Source organism: Leopardus geoffroyi, chromosome C1 (genome assembly GCF_018350155.1).
Source record: "Leopardus geoffroyi isolate Oge1 chromosome C1, O.geoffroyi_Oge1_pat1.0, whole genome shotgun sequence".
Taxonomy (NCBI): domain Eukaryota; kingdom Metazoa; phylum Chordata; class Mammalia; order Carnivora; family Felidae; genus Leopardus; species Leopardus geoffroyi.
The window spans coordinates 103,890,227-103,912,261 of NC_059328.1; the positions used below are offsets into that span (position 1 = coordinate 103,890,227).

The 22,035-nt window shown below is 44.5% G+C and overlaps 1 long non-coding RNA gene across 5 annotated transcripts in view; it reads left to right on the forward strand.

Annotated features, from left to right (window-relative positions):
* The window catches only part of LOC123598589, a 100,337-nt gene extending 79,604 nt beyond the window's left edge, over positions 1-20,733 (forward strand). For 2 of the 5 annotated variants that reach the window (XR_006712712.1, XR_006712719.1), the window contains 3 exons: positions 2,115-2,256; positions 13,326-13,373; positions 20,207-20,733. This is a non-coding gene — a long non-coding RNA (uncharacterized LOC123598589). Of the gene's footprint in view, positions 1-2,114; positions 2,257-13,325; positions 13,374-16,974; positions 17,124-20,206 lie in introns of all 5 variants that reach the window. The other 3 variants (XR_006712713.1, XR_006712718.1, XR_006712716.1) reach the window with 3 other exon arrangements.
* Positions 20,734-22,035: the final 1,302 nt, after the last annotated feature.

Consider the following 22,035-nt stretch of genomic DNA (forward strand, 5'->3'; position numbering starts at 1 on the left):
GCAGATTCCAAGGCCAGCCCATCCGGGTTTGAACCATGGCTCTCCTGCTCACTAGCTATGTAACACCGAGCAAGTTAACTTAACCTCTGTGCATCTCGGTTTTATAAATTGGAGATAATAATAATTACCCCCTCAGGTTGTTGTGAGGACTAATGAGTATGCGTAAAGCACTTAGGACAGTATCTAGAGCACTTAAGTGCTGTGGATGCGACTGCACAATCAATACAATACAATACCAGTCTCCTCCTGCCTGTACATTTACTATGGCTGGGCCACACTCCTAGGGTAGAATTCAGCATGTGAAACCATAGAGAGCCCTAGCAATACCAGTTTCTTCTCCACAACAGAGATTACCCGTCTACTATGGCTTTGTCCTCATAGCCCAGCCAGTCTGGGGGCTCCCGGAAACCCCTTATTATATCTATCCAGGAAATGGGCCAGTCAAAGAACACATAAGTCTCCGTTGAAGGATAATCTGAGAGTGGGGAAGATTTAATGAAGTACTAATTCCCAGATCACTGGCTTCCAAAGGAGAGTCTAGCTGGGATTAGGGCTACGGATGAAGGAGAGCGCCATTTTCCTCTGAATGCCCAGAAGGAAAGAACTACCAAGAGGTAGGCACACCCATGATCTGGGGCAGAACACAGGGCGAAGAAGGTAAATGTTCCCACCGTGCTTGGCAGGTAGAGAAATAGGGCAGTGAAGAAACTGGATGGACCACTAGAGGTGACCTAGGAAGTCCAAGTCGGTGTTGGGAGAAGACTGAGGTCCCCAACTAGGATCATCCCAACGCAGGGAAGTGGGGCAGCTCTCCAGCCAGGTACTGCACTCACAGTGCTATCTAGGACAGAGTGCATTTTGATGGTCCAAAGCTAGAAGTCTGGTTTATTTCTTACCTGGGTCTCTTCCAGGCTCACATAAGGACTCTGCCAAAATTAAGGAAAATATCATTCAGGCTGTGGATTCTGGGTGATCATCTAATGGAGCTAAATCTAGCTGTCACCACATATCCAAAAAGGATGCCACGAGCAGATGCTCAATGCCCCAGAAAAGGAGGTGTCAGGCCAGGGGCCGGGGTGGGAACCGAGGGTCTGTCTGCTGTGTCGTCACCTTCATCCTCACATTCCGCTTAAGACACGGTCTTACACAGAGGTGCCGAGGTCTGTGTGCCACGCATTTACAGATAGGAAGAACTCAGGGGGACTTAGAGAGCCAAAGAATTGGTTGGCAGTACCTGGAAGGGAAGGGCTGTAGACATGGGATAGCAAAAGAGACATCCTTCCACACCTACTACGTGCAGGGCTTTGTGTGAGGCACTCTTCACCTTATTCTACTTGGAGATGAGAAGACAGACAGATGACCTTCTAAAGACTGTCTGAACCATCTATCACGGTCTCCTGGACAAGGAGCCCCGCCTATGGGCCCAGCCTCTGCTAAGTAGAAGAGAAGGGCCATCTTTTGTCCACAGTCAGCTATGCAGGCAAAACAATTAGTATCAATGACAGTACTCGATATGTGTTTGTCCTCATTGTATGATGATATCCTAAAGTGTTAAGTTAGATGAGGAAAACAAATCTTTTGGAAAACAGATTCATACAGTGTGATCTGTTTGTTGTGCTTTAGTGAAGGAGAAAGGGCAAGGCACATTTATTGAAGGCCTTCGATGTACCAGACGTTTTCACCTCACAACACCACAAGGTAGACACTGTGTTATTATTTCTGTTTTGCAGGAAAGAAAATTCAGCCTCAGAGAAGTTTAGTAAATTGTGCAAGCTTACTCAGTTAAGAAGTGGAGAAAAGGCCTGCCTGATGCAAAAGGTCAGGCACTTTCTCCCCATGGCCGTGGAGGAATTCTCATGGAACCCATGGCCTGGTCAGAGAGAGGGGCACAGGGCTCTCCAGGTGGGGGCAAACAGGCCTGCAGATGCCACAGAAGGAATGGGCTCCAACCCCAGCAAGAGAGACCGCGTTTGGCCATGACCAGGAAGGTGGCGCAGCCCCAGCTGAGATTTCCAGGCAGAGGCACACTTTTTCTACAAGTCTTTTAAAGGTGGCATTTTGAAAATCGCTCCTTCTTCTTCTTTTTTTTTTTTTTTTCTGTTGCTTCTCCTTAGAGGCAAGAGGGCAAATGAGAAGACCTTTGAATGTCCTTCTACCTCATGAATCTTTGACTCCCCGAGTTTCCTTCCCAAGACACTGTGGTCAAGATGTTTGAAGAGCCTCCTCCCTTAGAACCTACAACCATAACACATGCAAGTAAGTTCTGCCGGCATTTAATTAAGAGAGTGACGAGTCCCACATGCCCCCTCGGAGGTCCTAAGTAGGTAACTGGAGCCATGGTTAGTGGGCTGAACTCACCCTTTCCTGCCGGTGGAGAGGCAGACACCACAGGCATAAGCCGTCCCCTTTAAGACTTTTGCTTTCCAGATAGTGGCTAAAACGGGCAAGAACACCCTGTTCCAAGAAGCAGAAAGCAAAAGAAACACAGACTTCCTTGCCCCTGGTGCTTGGTCTATGAATCTACTCTCAATACATCTCAAGTTTTAATCCCAAAGAAAAGCTCAAAGTCACAGCCATACCTCTTCTCGGGCTTAAGGCAGATGGGAACTTATGGGATCCCAAACTTAAGGACTCTTTTGTAGTGGGCTTGGGCCAGTGGCCTCCACGGACATGAGAAGAAGAGAAGGGGGGGGGGGAGGAGGAATCCAGTATCAGCCAAGCCTGATTCTCGCCCCCTAAATTCAGGGCATGAAGACAACAGCTGGATATAGCCTCATTGGAGCCTTGGAGTACCCGGTCCAGGGATTTCATTTTATGACCCAAATGAGACCTTTCTCTGGGAGATCTTGGGATGGCATTTGCCCTCTAGGTCCAAAAGGAAGTCCTTGAAAGCAAGAAGACTATGAATTTCACATTATTTTAGTTATTATGTCATTATAAGCAACATCTAGGGTTAACAATGCACACCTCTTTTTCCTGTAACAGATTCTGCATCCTTGGTCTACCCACCTCACAAAGACCAAAAAGAACTTACTCCTCCTTTGTTTTGAAAGGTGTTTTCAGTCAAGTCCAAGGTACAATACCAGGGGGTCTAGTGGCAAAAGTAATAAAAATACAAGGTCAGGAAACTTTTTGCCAGATATGCCATTAACTCAGGTGCCCTCAGACAAATCATGCCAAAAAAGAGGTATTTCCTTGCGTTTAAAATAGAGATACAATATCCCATGCCTGTGTTGATAATTTAGACAATAATGTTCAAAACCTAACTCAACAACAAAGTTTTCATCTCCTCCTAAATTAGTGCCCAGCTTCAACTATAGCTGATAGGGTCAAATTATTACAGAAGATTAGAGGCATATTTAGGAGATTAAGATTATTCCATTTCTTCAAAGTTTCATCTCACATTCAGCAGCTAAATACTCAAAGTAGAATGGATAAGGCTGGGGCAAATCACCTTGTGGTTAAGAGTACTTGGGTTCAGATCTTGGCTGCACCTCTCAGCAGCTATGTGACTGTCTTTGGCATGTGGAGACCCGTTTGGAACCCAGGAGTTGGTAGGGAGATTATTGTAAACTGAAGACATTTGAGATTCATCAGACACAGGAAGAAGCCTTGTTGGAGCTTCCTTATCTGACTAAAAGCAGCTTCTGGGAAATGAGGCCACCATAAATCCCCTCTTTGGGGGGGAGTTGCATGGCCGTGAAGAAGACAGAAAGATCACCACACCTGCATAAACAAACATTATCACAAACTTTCTTATCTCCCATTTGTTCTAAAAATTCATTTGTCCTTCCTAAAGAAATCAATTTGTTCTTCCCATAGAAGCCTTTTCTCCCTCCCCCTTTTGCACTACCTAAGTTTAACCTTTAACCTTAAAAAAAATTTTTTTTCAATGTTTATTTTTGAGAGAGAGAGAGGCTGAGCGTGAGTGGGGGAGAGGGAGAGAGAAGGAGGGAGAGGAAGACACAGAATCCGAAGCAGGCTGCAGGCTCCAAGCTGTCAGCACAGAGCCCGATGCGGGGCTTGACCCCGCAAACCGCGAGAGCACGACCGGAGCCAAAGTCAAACACTCAACTGACTGAGCCACCCAGGCACCCCTCAACCTTTAACCTTTTAGTGAGCTAGCTACTTTTGTTAGTTTCCCTATGCATATGAATAAACCTCTTTTTCCCCTGTTATCTATCTTCTGTCAGTTTAATTCCAAGCCTCCAATAACTGAACATAAAGAGTAGAGGAAATTTTTTTCTCCCTGGCAGCCTCATCTGGCTCACTTTTGAAATGAAAATAACATGGCGCGCCTGAGTTGAGCATCCAACTCTTGATTTCAGCTCAGGTCATGATCCCACAGTCATGAGATTGAGCCCCATGCTGGGCTCTGCACCGAGTGTGGAGCCTGCTTAGGATTCTCTCTCTCCCTCTCTTTCTGCCCCTCCCCAACTTGTTTTCTTTCTCTCTCTCTCTCTCTCCCCCTCTCTCTCAAAATGAATCAATAAAATTAAGTAAACATTTAAAATGAGAATAACATAAGGGACGACTGGGTGGCTCAGTCATCAGTTAAGCGTCCGACTCTTGATCTCGGCTCAGGTCTTATCTCAGGGTCATGAGTTAAAATCAGAATAACATAATAACTATGAAAGTTATAGATTGGTTATGAAGATTGAATGAGATATATATGTTTGGCATGTAGTGACTGCTAAATAAATATCCTCTCTCATATATATAATACAGACATATATACCTACACATCCATGTAGATAGATAATAGACATAGATATATACATACACGCATACATACATACAGCATATAATGAATCATGCATCTCTTCTCAAGATTAAAATTAAATTATAGAGGGGAGACTACTTTGAAAGAAATGAAAGATAAAAGATTAACAATGGAAACATGGTGTTATCAATATTACAGCTATAACTATTTTGTCCATTTCCATTGGTTCCTTTGAGCAAGGCCACCAGATGGGGCCACGTAGGTGGGACACTGCACACATCCAAAGGTGCCATTCAAATACAACCTTCCTTTTGTACCTGAGAGCACATTTCAATTGCTTTTCCAGGTGATACTGCACTTCCCCCCACCATCCTCCTTCAGAGTTTGAGGAATAGCACCTACCCTGTAGAGTCATTTATCTGCTAATCATGAATTCAATGAAGGTATACTGAGGACACACTCTGTGCAGGGACAGGGCATACAGAAGTAACAGAGACGTAAGTTTCCCCCCATACTTTCCATGGCTGGGGAGAGAGCCCTGGGCACCAGCAAGTAGACTACAATGTAATGAGTGCACAAGTGGGCGTAGGTACAAAATGGTACAAGGGGATTACAGCAGGTCCCCCTGATTCGCAGTTTAACTTTTCACAGTTTCAGTTACCCATGGTCAACTGTGGGTCTGGAAGCATATGATCCTCCTTCAGACATATCATCAGAAGGCCAATAGTAGCCCAACACTGTGTCACAAGGCCTGTGTCATTCACCTCATTTCCTCTCACCAGGCAGGCATTTTATCATCCCACATCATCACAAGGAGTGTGAACACAGTACAATAAGTTATTGAGAGGGAGGGAGAGAGATCACATTCACATAGTTTTTGTCACTGTCTATTGTTTTAACTATTCTATCTCGGTCTTAGTTAGCTACTTGCCTAATTTATACATTAAACTTTACCATAGGCGTGTATGTGTGGGAAAAAAAGATAGTACATATAGGATTTAGTACAGTCCGTGGTTTCAGCCATCCACCCCTGGGGGTCTTGGTACAAATCCCCACGGATAAGGGGGCACTACTGTATCAGCTTTTCCTTCAAAGTGGTGGGGGGGGGGTAGAGGGCAGAGTGGTTATCAACAATAGCACAAAGTAAGAGTCTACTTCCCTTCAAAAACAAAAGCTCCCACAAGCACCCTAACAAAAAAGACTTAACACGACTCTGTAACGGGGTCCAGACGGCCAGAGAAAGCCAGTGGGGAATCTTCTTTTACGGCAAAAAGGGACTGGCCATTCTGTTAAGTGTTCATCAAACCTCTTAGGCAGGAGGAAGGATCAAAACTGCCCCCCCTCCCCAACACCAGACCCAAGCCAACCCTAGCTTTGGAGTATGTGGAGGGGAAGAGGAGAAGAGACAGGGATCTAGCACTTAAGCCCCACATCCAGTGAATTTCAGATGTTGGTTCTTATCTAACATGAAGACTCAGTTCTCAGATGATGGACCAAAATCTATCAGCTCCAGACAGACTGCTTCTCTTTGCATTGACATGTCCTCTTTCAAAGAGGCTGAAACTTGGAGTCAGAAGACTAGAGATGGACTCTCAACCCTGTCCCTTACTTGTTGTGAGATCTTGGGCAAACCACTGAGCCTCAACGTCCTCATCTATAAAATGGTGATATCATCTTCACAAGTTTATTCTTTGAGCACAATACAACTTCGTTATTATTACATGCTATGGAATGGAGGTAAGATCTCAAGAGAGAAGCAGTGGCCCAGAGGCCCAGCTGGGGCTTGCATGCCCTGAGCTGCCTGTCCACCAGTCCACAAGGAGCCTCTGTAACTGGTTGCAGAAAGGAGATCTTGCCCTGGAGCATTGTGCTACCAAGCTGGTGAGCTCAGCCCTTCCCTGGCTCCAGCATCTTAATTTGTAAAGAAGGAATTCTGAGGCTATCAGAAAGGAAGTCAGATTGTTTTCGGAAAACAATAGCCAAGTAACTACAAGTCATTAGCTTCCTCCCTGGGGCCTGAAATCCAGCTTGTCTGGGTAGCAGAAAGGTCTGGTGGCACTGTTTACTTAAAGACCTCTGGACAGGACCCATAAATTAATTCCTGTGCATGACTTTCTGGAATGAGAGGAGGTGAGTCATGGAAATGGGAGAACTTCTGAGAGCGGAGAAGAGATTTCTATTTCTTCAGAGCACAGCTAAATCCCTGATGCTAGCTTGCCTCTCCTGGTGCCCAGTGGACATCTTCCTTTCAAGATGACTCTTAATAGGTTTCTTCCCAGACCAGAAAACAAACAAAAACCAACTCTGTTCCTCACCTTTTCCCTGAAGGCCTCTGGGAAGCTAGATGCTTCTCAGGCAGGGTGCTCTAGAAGTTTCTCTGGACAAGAATCCCCTCAGTGACAGGAGCAGACGCAAGTTAGGATCCAGAATCATGACTTCTTAGATGCTTGTCTCCACCACACAGCTAATCAAGGACTCACAGATGACAGACCACCACCGGAGCTTGACAGGAACTTAAAGAGTGACTGTGCCAGATGAGGATACTGAGGCCCCCAGTGGAGAGGCAGCTTGTCCCAGGTCAGAAGCAGAATCCAGATCTTTCAAAGAATTAAGGAAACCTGGGGACTTCCCTTAGGGCTGAACAGGCCAATTAACTGATAATAGATCCTCTGACCTCTGTTAGGCCTCTTAGCTGAAAGTCCCTGGAGCGTAACTTACTAAGAACTAGAGAAAAACATGATTGCTTGACCTCTTTAGGTCCTGGAACAACTTGTCTCCAAGAGCTTAGGATGGCTCTAGATCCGGAAGGTGTTTGAGAGGAGATGCAAAACTCGCTCTTGAGCTCTTTTTAAACATCTCTGGCCAAATCATGAACTTGCTGATTTGGACTTTAGCCAAAGGAGCTTCTATTACATTCATGGACCCCTAGAAGGTTTTTGGTGAAGTTCATGGGGCCTAGAAGCCCTTGCATTCATACACAAAGCTTTAGGGAAGAGGGATCATTGTCTTGATCTGATTCTCAGAGCACTCTCGACCCAGAAAAGCTTAGAGATTACCACTCTAGACTACTGCTCTACCGCCAAGAAAGGTCATTTTTCACCAACCTCCAAAGTAATTGAAATGGCTGACAAACCTAACAGAGGCAAGCATGGCCTACTCCTTCCCTGGCCTAGAAGTCTCTTACCAAACAGGTTGAAATCTGTCCCACAGACATGACGTGAGTTTCTCAGTTCAGACTTCACCTGTCAGATATGGAAAGGCCCTCTGAGATCAGGTTGTCCGTTCCTTTCTTTTATAACTTGCAAACTCACACAGCTACCCAAGGCCAGCACCCAACACAAGTCATCAAGTTGACACATAAAATTAACCACCACAGTAAGCAAAGGAGTGCTGAGGAAGACATAAATCACTAGCATTACTAGGGAACCCTGGGCAACTCCAGCCAACTTGATCAATGAGAAGTAATACTCATTAAAAAATGAGTTAGTCATGCCAATCTCCAAGAACTCTTCGGTCTTGGAAACTGGGTGCCAGGCTACCAAATGGAGTGTAAACCAAAGAATTTGTCCATAACTTTGCAATCTTTCACAAACTAATAGGGATTTTTGAAATACTTAGGGAATAAGGAGGAAAGGGTCACAAAAATGGCTGTGTCCCAAAGGTCCAATGTAACCTGGTGATGTGGCATTGGGAGTATTTTTCCCCATAGAAATAACATGGTAAAGGGTAGTTGGCTTCCCAGGCTAGCCCCTAAAAGTTTATTTAAGGCATAATGCTGCTTAACTACAGCGTGGAGAGTACTGGAGACTCTAACAACCTAGTTAAGATGGTCTCAGGATGGGAAATAATGATGCCAAGTTCTGACTAGGGACTCCAGGAATACATCCCCTTGGAGTTTCCGATTGAAGAGTCTCTGCCCCACACCTACATTGAGGATGGCCTCTTCCTGCCTCCTTCTCTTCATAGCGAAGGGAAATAACATTTATTGATATCCCAAGTTTCTTAATGCAATGACTGACCTCTTCAGCAAAATCCCCTTCATAAATTAATCTCTGGGCCCAGCCACAAATAGAAAGCTTTATTTTTTCCAACACTTATGGTGTTTTCCAAGTATCGAAAGTAAAAGTATATTATGGTGAAATTTTTGGTAGTGCAGAAAAAGTATAAACAGGACTTAAAATCACCTATCATCACTGTGACAATATTGATATCTATTTTTTACCCACCACATTTTTATCATTATAAATTTTACAAAATTGGAATTGCATTATGAGCATTGTTTTCTAATTCACTTAACAATATGCCAGGGACATCTTCTATGTCAATAGATATACATCTTCTTCACCTTTTTAATGATTACCAGGAGTATAGTGACGGGAAATGACACCCAGAGGCCATACAATCTGCTGGTGCCTTTTCTCTGCAAGAATATTACCACCGCACTAGAATTTGCAAGGATTAACATCTGCGTGCTGTGTGGTACCCCCCAGACTGATATATCTCCTACGCCACTTGCTAAGTCCTTGGGTTACATAGTTTCCTACTCTTTGGATTTACCAAAGTTCATTTCACTCCCTAGTATTGGGCATTTCAATATCTGTTACTAAAATATTACTTGTTGAAGGTAAGTAGCACCCTTTTAAATTTCTAAGACAATGTAATTTGGTGCTGCTGACACATCCCCCTCTCTGCCCCAAGTGAGTTACTCTGAGTTACTCCGTGTGATTCTGAGTCCTCATTTCAAAGTCTTGCAAGCAGATCGTGGGAAAAAGCAGAATTTCTGAACAAAGCAATTTAAAACAAAACAAAAAATACTAGGTTCTCCCATCCAACCAACCCCTTCCCCACCACACATAACACACAAAAGGAAGTGTGCTGGGTGAGTGGTGAATAAGTGGAGATAAGAATGACCTTGACAGACCCTGAGAAAACCCTGCAAAAATCTTGAGAGAAGATTTCTATGGGTAAACATGGTAGAAGTTTAAATCCTGGACAACAAAACCAAAGTTTGTAAAAACCCTCTCCAACCCCCAGCCCTACCCCCACCCCCACCACCCATGGAGCCTACTGCCCCCAGAACAACTATCTCCTGTGCTTCTTGCCTCCAGTCCTGTCCAGCTTTCAGTAAGCTTATAAGGGTCTGAAATTGAGTAGCAGCTATGCCCATGGAGGCGAGGACATGTGCAAGACACAGAGGCTGATGGGATAGTGAGAGCCTGGGGACAAAGGTGCTGATTGGGGACTCAGGAGATGTGAGCTCAGATCCTAACTGACATATAGAGCTGAGTGACCTTGAGAAGTCCCTCTTGTTCTTTGGCCCTCAGCTTCCATGTTGGTAAAAAGAAGAGATTGGGCTAGATTACACTGACTCTTCCTTCCAGTTCAGTGTCTGTCATTCTAAGCAATTGGTTTTCTCCATACCAAGCCAAAGCTTGGAAGAAACTGAAGTTTGTCTTGGGTGGCTAACTATATCTACTCTTGAAGCTGCTCTCTGGGGAGCACAAAATATGTCCCAGACACTTTTTATTCCAGATGGTGGCACTGTACTGAAAACTCAAGGGTACTCCAGATAAGGAAAATGGAAATGAGCAAACACTTGGAGGTATGTTTCAATCAGGACAGTTTCATCTGTCAATAGCAGAAAGCCCAGGTGCATCCAATCACACTCACACTGTACTGTGGGAAAGTCAAGGATGACTTACTCTTACTTCTCCATTTATTTATTCGTTTTAAAAACCCACTGAGTTTGGTACTGTGTTGGGAAATAGATGTACAGGTGACTCAAACATGGCCTCTATATTAAAAAAAAACGAAGCCTAGAGTGTCATAAGGTGTCAGGGGTGCCCAGACCCCTCTGAGAACCAAATGAGGGGTGTTACCAACCAGGCATTCCATGGGCATAGAGATCTAGTTGGAAGAAAAAGTCTGCCTGGTTTAGATCACCATGTGTAGGAGGATATCCTGGTATCTGGACTGAGGGAATTGGACAATACATGCTGGAAGTTGGTGGCAAAGACTATAAAAAGGATCAAGATGGAGCTCTGATCTGGGAGGAACATTGAGTGGAAATCAGGAAGCTTGCCTGTCGGCATCTATTCACCCTACACACAAGGGTGGAGAGAGAGAAAGTCACATTCCAGGTATGGCTTATGGACTGTGGATGTTCAAGTGACCTCTTTGTGATGGTCGAAGTTCAGGTAGACATGAATAGGAGGGAACCATGACAGGTGACTTCAAACAGGTAACAGTAACAACAGCAACACCACTAACACTTACAGTGCCAGACCATGATCTGAGTCTTTAATACATGGCTGCTCATTTCATCCTCATAAAAACTCTGTGGGGTGAGTGCTAGTGCCCCCATTCTACATAGAAGGAAGGCAAGAACAGAGACCGTGTCCAAGGTGACCTTGTCTAAGGTTGGTGGTACAGCTCGGATTTGAATCCAGGCAGTCTGGTTTCAGTGTCCGTTGTGCACGCAAACACAAAATCAATCACATGATGATGTGATAAGTGCCACAGCAGAGCTGAGGTCAGAATGCTGTAGGAACCGAGAATGGGGCAAGTCATGACCGTGCCAGGGGGCTCCACAGAAGACATGACATTGTGGCACATCTTGAAGAGGGAGTAGAAGTTCTCCAGAAAGAGAAATGGGGTGAAGTACATCTCAGGCAGCATGAGACAGCATGAGCAAAGGCATGAGGTGAGAAAGTGAGATGGCATTTTCAAAGACCAGTAAATAATTCTACCTAGCTGGACCAAAATGTATGGGGAAGCTTGGCTTGCAAAGAAGCCAGAGTTTGGGGCCAGATTTTTAAGGGCTTTGCAAACCACATTAGTTTGTCCTGAGGAGAGCCAAGGAAAGGGATAAATCAGGACTGTCCTCCAATCTTCAGGGGTTCACAGGGTGATTTCTCAGTTGCCCTATCCTGGATCACTCCCAATATAAAATCACTTCTGCTTTGGCCACCTGTTCCCTGCTTTTAGCTTCCCCACCCCCTGCAATTACAGGTGGAGCTCAGGGCTGGGAACTTAAGTCCTACTGCCAGTCCAGGGCTGGAAGGACACATAGCTTCTCAAAGGCAGAGCTGGGCAGGACACCCCAGTAGCTTTCCACCACGGAATCCTGGGCTCCTCTCTCACCATGCAATCCCCAAATCCAAGAAAATCCACAATGGATGCCACCAAATAACTTATTTTCCTTAGACTCTCTAGAAAGAGCCCTAACATTAAGCCCCTTAGTCAGAAGGCTCCCTTGGACTTTATAAGTGATGGGATGAATAGACATTGGAACTTGACTCCCCCAACAACTTCCAGTTCACCAGTGGATTCTCATTCTCTCCAGGGTACCCCTGCGGCCTTACCAAACATCATGTGTCTTTCAAGTCACTGTGTCTCTATTTCCAAAAGTTTCCCCTTCCTCGAAGTAGACTAGGATAGACCTACTTATAGGTCCCAGGCCACCTGCTCTTTGGTGCCTCTGCTGACCATTGAGAAAGAGGCTACTAGAGGTCCTGTAGCCTCCGGGGCAGAGCGACACACTCATGGGAACATCCAACAGCGGCCCCAAAGCCTTCAGAACAAGGCATGTCACAAAGAACTCTAAGCGCAACTCCAATGCAAGCTCTGTCCCTTGTGGCTGTGTGAACGGGCAAGGCCGTTAACCTCTTCAGACCTGAACATCCTCCTTGTAAACAGGTATTCCTTTTGTGAAAAAAAGACTGTTCTTCCTATGACAAATCCATCCCAATGTTGTAGTGAATTGATGTGTTCCAAACTGCGAAGTGCCATGCAACCGATATGATTAATCAGATTCTTGCTCTCCACACTGTGGGGAAAGCTCTTCCTATGAGTAGAAACTCTTCAGGCTTGTCAGTGGCATGTCAACAACCAGGAACAGCTTAGCCCAGGGACTTGCCTATGACTCTAAGGCAGAGCAGGCAAAGTGCAGAAAGTATGTCTGGTCAGCTTCTGCATAAGCCTGGGTGGGGACCGGCAGGGGAGGCAGGAAGTTTTTCCCACTGCTATTATTTCCATATGCCTTCATGTGCCATTCTCCTCCTGACCCCAGTCTCAACCCTCAGGCCCAGGTGGTCGGGTGGTGCTCAAAGACTCTGGAGTCCAGAAGCTGTTGTCATAGACCCTCCCCAGTGTTGAGGGGAAGCAGGTAGATTTCAACCCAAAACCTTATAAGATGTTAACTTGTGTTTCACTTTTGATAAAATAATGAGGCAGACAAGTTGAAGACAGGTTTGGATCTTTCCAGTTTGAGCAGTTTAGACCACAAAGAGCAGCTTGGCCTGACTGGGAAGAAGTCTGCAGGTAGGACAGAAGGAAGCCAGGCATACTGAGCCCAGAGGAAGGAGGGACACAAATGGAGCATCCTGGTATTTGAAAGATTGGCACTAAGAGGAAGATCTGGCTTATTCTGGGCAGCTCAGAAGGGTGGAGCTGGGATCCATGGTAGGAATGAGGAGGAAGAGGAGGATGACTCACAGGAACTTACTCTTCCTGGAAATCTAAATGCTTCACAAGTGTTATGACATTGAATCTTCACAACGATAGCATGAAATGGTTACTATTATTGCCTTCTATTTTACAGGTGAGGAAACCAAGGCATAGAGGCTAAACAGCTTGCCCAAGCTTCACAGTGAGTAAATGACTGAGCCAGGCTCCAAATCCAAACACTGTAGTTCTAGAATCCTATATAAGCTTTCTGCCTAGTATGACAAAGTACTTTCAGAGTTCACCAATTTAAAAAAAGAGACAGAGAGAGCTGTTTTATGGAAATATTTAAGCCAAGACTAAGGGGCCATTTTCATGGGATGCTGGCTCAGTAAAGATTTTTTGGCATAAAGTATCAGAAACCAATGCTTACTACTTTGGGCTTGGGGAGGAGGGAGAACGGTTCTTGGTGGGGGGTAGGAAAATGGAAGGAGCAAGAGAAGAAAGATGGAGAGGAAGAGGAAAATGAGGAGGAGGAGGGGACATTTGTTGGAAGAATGTGGGGAGTGAAATGCAGAATAAAAAACACTTCTGAAGATCCAGAACTTGAAGACCAGAAGAAGGATGGCTAGGATCTAGGGAATAGGAACTGATTAACCATTTCTTCAGGGCACTACCCAAATGAATCAGCTCTAATGGATTTCTGTCTTTTTGCCATTCTGCTCAGGATTCAAATTCCAGGAAAGAACATTCCCTCGGCCTAGCCTTGGGAAAGATTAATGATTTTTTAAAAATCACTAGTATTTATGGTGGCTTATTTTCTACCAGGCACTGTTCTAAGCACCATATTTACACATGTTTTCTTCTCACAATAACCCTGTGAGGCGGGTACTATTGTAATTAAGAAACTGAGCCACAGAGAGTTTGAGTTATCAGTCCAAGTTAGCACAGATGGTCTAGTGGTAGAGCTGGGATTTAAGCCGAGGCAATGTGGTGCCACCATGTTATGTGTCCTCTAATGTCAACAGGGAAAGAGTAAGTCCCTCAAAGCAGAATTTTTGTGTTGATGAAAGAGGAGAATGGATGTGAAGAGATAAAACCCACAGATGTTCCCTCATGGCTGGGTCCTGTTAGAGGGAAAAGGTGACTTCCTGCCAGGAATTCCACATTCAAGTCTCCATGCTTACCCTCTGGCCATTGCCAGGGGAAGACAAAAGCAAGCAAGGAGCGAAAAGATAACTAAATATCAGATGTACAACAACTAAGCTGTTAGATATCTACAATGAAAGGACTGGATGAAATACAGATATAAGAGCATTAATAATTTCTGAACAAGACCCAGCCAAATGACAAAATTCTGAAAGAATAAGAGCTACGCCTAGGGAGGGCAACATGGAAGACAACAAAGAAAAGATGCCAAATATGGAAGAACTTTGAGAAACTGAGATCAACTGGAGAAAAGCAGAGGCCAATTTTTCACAAGTAGTAAAAACGTGATGTGAAGCTCTAAGTATTCCAGGAGGCCAGATTCCATAGTGGTTTGGGGGGGAAAATTTAGAGTCAGGCTGCTGGGGTTAAATCCTGCCGCTGGCACCGTCACTTGTGGGCCTTTGGCAAAGTTCCAGGATCCCCCTGAGCCCCGGTGTTCTGATCTGCAGAAGTTTAATAATGCCTATGTCGGAGAAGGTTGCGAGGATAAAACAACATGTGAGGATGTGTTAAGACCGTACCTGGAGCAGAGCAAGTGCTTACTAAATATTAGCTACTTAGCCACTATTTGTTAGCTCCTGCAAGCCCACCACGGTCTTGGGACCGGCACACAGGGGCCCCTGGAACCAGCCCCATTTGGGGAATCACAAGCACCAAGTCTATAACAGCAGAGATCTGGACCCAGCATGGGAGGCCAGGGAAGGCAGTGCTGGTGAATAGATGAAGGCATGCATGGAGGGGCCCTCACCAGGTAGATGCTCACGAGAGGGAGCACAGTCTGGTCTGAGAGTTGGGATAATGGAACACCAGAAGTGAGGCCCTGGAACAACATTCCTCCTAAACTATAATTGTAGGAACTCTCTGTATAACTCTCAGAAAACCCCTTTGAAGTCTCCCAGGAGCCAGAGAACAGAGCCCTGGACTGGCAATCAAGGGCCAATCTGTTGATGCCCACTAGGTTCTGGGGCCATGAGTAAGCCATTTATGCTTTCAGGGTCTCAAGTTCCTTGTCTGAAAAAACAGGGGCAATGATATCCACCTCAAATCACTATAGTGAAGAGTAAATGAGGCAATGCATGTAAATCTCCTGGTGCATGGTAGGTACCAAGTAAATAATAACATCCCTCCCTCCCACCCACTGGTATAAAAACACCCACTGGTACAAAAACATTAAACAGGGAGTTCAGTGGAGCCAAAGAATAAGGAAAGTGGCTACTTTTTAAAAAAAATTTTTAGGGGCGCCTGGGTGGCGCAGTCGGTTAAGCGTCCGACTTCAGCCAGGTCACGATCTCGCGGTCCGTGAGTTCGAGCCCCGCGTCAGGCTCTGGGCTGATGCTCAGAGCCTGGAGCCTGTTTCCGATTCTGTGTCTCCCTCTCTCTCTGCCCCTCCCCCGTTCATGCTCTGTCTCTCTCTCTCTGTCCCAAAAATAAATAAAACGTTGAAAAAAAAAATTAAAAAAAAAAAAATTTTAATGTTTATTTTTTATTTTTGAGAGAGAGAGAGAGAGAGAGAATGAGCAGAGCAGGGGCAGAGAGAGAGGGAGACAGAATCCAAAGCGGGCTCTAGGCTCTGAGCTATCAGCACAGAGTCCAATGCAGAACTCGAACCCACGAACCGTGAGATCATGACCTGAGCCCAAGTCAGACGCCCAACCGACTGAGACATCAAGGTGCCACTAGTGGCTGCCTTTTGAACTTAATTTCCAGAACATCCTTGCATTCAAGTGAATCCATATCTTTTCCGGTCTCACAGTCCAGAATGACCTCTCCACTCCATCCCATCCTGCCTTGTCTAACAAAAATCTTTATCCTTCAAGGCCAAGTTCCACTATCACTACCACAAGGAATTGTTTCTAGAAATTCCCTCAGCATGTGACTTGTTCTCCAATTTTGCTCTTATTTCCCTCTGCCTTGTGCTATAATCAATTCTTGAAGACAGAGAAAATGTCTTACCCATTTTGGTGTTATTCACAGTCTAGGCTACACACACATTTTTTTTACCACTTTACTTTCATGGGGTCTGGGGAGCATCCTGCCCCCTGAGTTCATGTCTCCGTCTGTAGCAACACCTAGCGTGTCCACTTTGGCCTCCTCAGTACTCCCCAAGAAGGGAGGAGGGGCTATTCTAGTTAGGAAATTTGAGAACAAGGGCCAGCCGTCCAAGGCCAACTTGACCATTCAGTACAGTGGCTAGGGTCCAAATACTTGTAGGGATCCACAAAAAAATGTTTTAATTTCTTTTAAATTCAGAAGAAAAAAAAAACTTTTTCAGGTTAGGTCCAAGAAAATGTTTTAAAATGTAATGCTAAAGTAATGTCATGCTACTATGTTCATCTTTATGCCAATGCATTTGTAATTTTTAGTATCTTTTATGGAAGCAGGGACCCCTGAAGGCAAAAGGGCCTGTGACCCACAGAAGTCATGGTACAGCTCTGTGGGCATGGGTGGCTCAGATCCTTCCCCTCTCTTCATTCCCTGCCTGCCATCATTTAGCCCCTCCTCCATGCTCACCATTTGATAAGGCCATAGCCATGTCCAGTAACGGGGAAGAAAGGCCCACTGTTGTTATATAACCTAAGCTAAGCCTTTGCTCTTAGGCTCATCAGTACTAAAGGCAATATGTTGACATCCTTCTGCCTGGACTGGACTGTTCTCACCCATTTTTCCTAACTTGGACAGAGGAAGGGGATGTCATTTATTTGGACCCTTGCGATCATTGTATTGATCCTTTAAATGACCTTGCCAGGTAAGTATGATGTTTATTCAACAGATGAAGACATAAAGAACAGAGAGTTTTCAGATTTGAGTCAAGGTCAAGCAGTTAACAAAAGGATTTGGAACCCAGACTTTTGGACTCCAAGTTAAAGCTCCTTTCTGCCACTACATTAATTAATTGAGTGTTGAATCAAAATGGCCACAGGATATTTACCAGGCACCACAGAGCTTGGTTGAGATCTTCCCAAAATTGTTAACTTGGCAATTAGAAGCTCCAGCTGAAACCTTCGACATTTGCCCTCCCCTTAACAAACACTTTATAAAGTTCCAATTCCATTTTCCTGCCATGAAGACACTTCATCAGTTGGAATATATTTTGACACTCTCCTCTGCTATCTTTGTAGGAACATATTGCGGGGGGAGGAAGGTCTTTCATATACTAGACTACTTGGAATAAAAATATAATGTTTGATTTTCATGGAGACAGAAATATGAATAATAATGTACCTTTTTGAAATTAAATTTCTATTCCAGGAGGCCAAAACTCAAGATAAGCCCTTTCTACTGTCTGGCCCACAAACTTGCCCACTGAGTCTTGGAAGGGAAAGAGGCTTTGGGGATGAAACTAACAAACAGCTGTTCTTGTACTCTTATTCCAAGAAGACTCTTTCTTGTTTCCTCTCAAACTAAAACCCAGTAGATCAGTGGTCAAATTTCGAATCCTCAAATATTTGCCAAAAGAAATGTTTTGGGAGAAAAATATCTCCCAATTTCTTTGCCAGATGAAATTCCAATGTTGTTAGGCAAGATGAAGTACATGATTTGCCAGAGAGGAGTCTCTAATTTCCACCTTGAATTTGTGTGCATTTCTGCCTCACCTTGTTCCTATCCACCAACCCCAAGTAATTGTTAAGCTTGACTCACCCAAGTGCCTAGAGCTCCCTAACAGCAAAGATTTAGACAAGGTTTTGAGTAAGCTGGATTCTGTTTATAAGCTAGGCTTGTGTTCATAACATATTATGTTCATAATGATGAACATACAATGTTCATAATGATATTCATAAAATATTCTAGAATATGGTTTTGCAAATACAGGTGAACCACCTGGCCAGCCTAGGGTAGCTCTCTTTGGTATGAGTACTATAAACTTTGCATTCTCTTCTCTCACTCATGTTTCACACACGTAATTAACTCTCCCTGTTAGACTGTGAGCCCCATGAAGGCCTTATTCACAGCTTTGAGCACAGTGTGTAGCTGTATAACAAAGGTTAAGAGCATGGGTTCAAGGGGAAGACAGACCTGGATTTGAATCTGACTGAGCTACTTAATTCATTGTATGACTTACAGAAAGTGACTTCCTACTACTCAGTTTTCTCATCTATAAAATGGGAGTGATAATAGATCCTGCCTCATAGAGCTATTGGGAAGATAAAATTAGCTCACACATGTAAAGCATTTATTTAGTTTGGCCCCTGGTGCTTTATAAGTGCTTATTTAATAAGTATTCACTAGTAGTATTGTATTAAGCACTAAATGGGTATTTTGAGTAGAACTTTTAAAAATGAGACCAAGCTCAGGCAAGAGGAATGCATAGGTCTAGCCTTGTTAAGGGGGATTCTTCTCCAGCCCACGGGGGTATTGCCTGATTGGCTTCTGGGGGCGGGGGGCGGGGGTGGTGCCTCACCTGAGTCCACAGGGACCCATGAGCAGATCATAAACAGTCCTGGAGGGAACCCCTCTTGAGATGCTCGCCTTTAGTCTTCCCCTGCCCCACTCCCAGCGCAGTAGGAACTGAGACCTTTTGTCCAGGGAGACTGTTCCAAGAAGAACCTGACCCAGAGCAAGGGAGACAAACCCCACCGTGGAGGAAGTGTGCCCCAGTCTCTCACCTGCCCCCGATGGATGCTGTCTGTGAGGCATCAGGGCCTCAGGGCCTGCCCCAGCTTCCTCCACTCTTGTTCAGAGCTCACGGCTCCCCCGATAGTCCAGCTGTGGGAACCGCTGGCCTCAGGGCCAGCGCAGGGCAGGAGTGCAGCTTGGAGGGGGCTGTCTTTCAAATAAGGACTGAGTGTGTGTGTGTGTGTGTGTGTGTGTGTGTGTGTGAGACTAAGATGAGGGACCAATGTAAGGGTACCCCAGTAATAATATAGTAAAACCCCCAACACAAATGTGATCAAATGAATTGTTTTTTCAAACTAAAGAAAAGCTATAGTCTATGCAAAGAAATGTGTTAAGGCACTCAGTTGTCCTCAAAGGCTAAACTGTCCCAACTCCAAACATTTTCTAGGATTTTCTAGTTGTAATCGGTCCTAGGAAATGTCCAAGAAGCCCTAGAACGTAATTATAAACAAAAGTATCTAAAACATCGCAATTGCATTAAAGGTTTCTGACCTTCAGAGTTCGGGATATTCTTTCTTTGTTTAGTTACTGCATCAGATATTTTGTTAATTTTTCCTTTTAATCTTTTAATGATTTTCTCTTTATGCCAATATCTGAGTTAGTATCTTTTAGACACTCTTCTTTTCACCATGAAAAGGGCTTTTTTCTTCTGATTATATAAATAATACATGCTCAATGTAAAAAAAAAAAAATTCACAATACGTAAACCATAAGGAAAAAAGTAAAAAATCACCTGAAATGCACTACCCGGAAATAATAACTATTAATATTCAATGATTATATCTGTGTAATCTATATATCAATATTTATATTTGTATAGACATATACAAATATGTGACTTTTCACAAAAGTTGTGGGTTTTTTAAAATTATGAACACCTGTTTTTGCTTAAGTGCAGTGTTCTATATATTCCTGACATAAAGATCCAGGAAATAGGGTAGTATCTGATGCGTATCTCAGATTTATCTACCTATATATATATATATATAACTAGCCCTATGTATCATACAGTGTCTATAAGTAGGTAGAAATTTCTATGGCTAGCTATATATACAACTGCCTAGAGATCAGCTTATATGACGTGTGTATTTTTATTTGGCATCCTAATATGAATTCCTACACCGTCAACCCATCAACCTGCATGTATCATAAAGAATAGGACACATCTGTGCTTCTAAAAGTTTAATGCATAATTTGTGATTTGTTACTTTACAGGTTAACCTGGCCTATGTCCCAAGGCACATGGTGTACCATGGCTTATGGACCAAACCTGAGATCGGGAGATCTTCTGATCAGGCGCTAAACCCAGGAGACTGTTTGAAATTCCAAATCCTAAGAGTGATCGTAGCTCAAAGGGAAGCAGAACACAGCCAAAAAATGTCAACTCAGAAAGGCATCTCTGGTATCAGCTGCAGCAAATCGCTTGCTTTAGGGATGACGAGGCTGGGACCCCGTGAAGTGGACAGCGTACCTAGCGCGGCTGAAGCTATACTTCCTTTCCTGAAACATCATCCCACTTCTTTCCATCAGCTTTCGTTTCCCGTTACATGTGGCACCGCTGTTTTCCTCTTCTCCCAGAGTACACTTGCCCAGGAAGTACTTGCACCTTTTTGGTCCAGACATTTTCAGAGATTGAGTCAGAGGTGGAAACAGGGGAAGCAGGCTCCCTGAGAAATCAGATCCCATTACGTCTAGAAAGGACAGAGGGAATAATAACATTAAAACAACGTGTAACAGCTCTACAATTATCACAACAGCCAGTCCATGTAGCACTATGTTTCCAACACTGTCCTTCCTACTTTAAATATTAATTTATGCAAATGATGTGTGTATATCATCTGATCCAGACAAAGACCCAGTGAAGGAGCCACTGTTATTATCCCCTCCTTACAGAGGAGGAAACCAAGGCACATAGAAGTTAGGAAACTTCCCAGGATTATAAAACTAGCAAGTGGCAGAGCCAAGATCATGAGCCCAGAAGTCCAGCTCTGGAATCCAGCCTCTTGCCCACTAGCCCCCCGTGGCCCCTCACAGAGGCAGGAGTACAGACATGCTACAGTGGTATTGATGACATGGCAGAAGCAGAATTCATCCAGCCCTTGCCTTTGTCGCCCACGTGCCTGATGAGCGAGCAGGGCAATCCTGACCCCTCTTCTCAGTTTACCCTGCCTGGATCTGTGGCTCCTGCCCAGAGCTTCCGTAACTGTTTGTTGGCCCCCTTTCTCGGTTCATTGTTCCGTGTTTGTTTTTTCTAACATTTCATGAGAAGATCTTAAACCTATGCAAAAGTAGTCCAAATAATAAAAATAAATCCCCATTACCCAGCTCCTACCCACAAGTGTTGGTCCTGGGCTTTAAAAAATACATCATTTATTTCATTTTTTGCCCTTTTTTAAATTTTTACTTTTTTTTTTTTTAATTTTTTTTTTCAACGTTTATTTATTTTTGGGACAGAGAGAGAGCATGAACGGGGGAGGGTCAGAGAGAGAGGGAGACACAGAATCAGAAACAGGCTCCAGGCTCTGAGCCATCAGCCCAGAGCCCGACGCGGGGCTCGAACTCACGGACCGCGAGATCGTGACCTGGCTGAAGTCGGACGCTTAACCGACTGCGCCACCCAGGCGCCCCAAATTTTTACTTGTTTTGAGACAGAGAGACAGAATATGAGTGGGGGATGGGCAGAGAGATCGGGAAGCACTGAATCCAAAGCGGGCTCCAGGCTCCGAGCTGTCAGCACAGAGCCTGATGCGGGGCTCGAACTCACAAACCGTGAGACCATGACCTGAGCCGAAGTCAAGACACTCAACTGGCTGAGCCACCCAGGCGCCCCTCATTTGCTGCCCTTTAAAAATATGTTTTCGTAGGCTGTATAACATGCTCATATATTAACACTGTCAGGCATTTTATGATTTATGGGTAATTAAACGCACATACGTTGGAGGACATGGTCATACGGCACTTAGAAAAGTGTGACTACCGGTGATTTATGGGCATAACTGACGTGTCAAAGCAGAAATGCAGTCGGAATATCTGGGTCCAGGCTC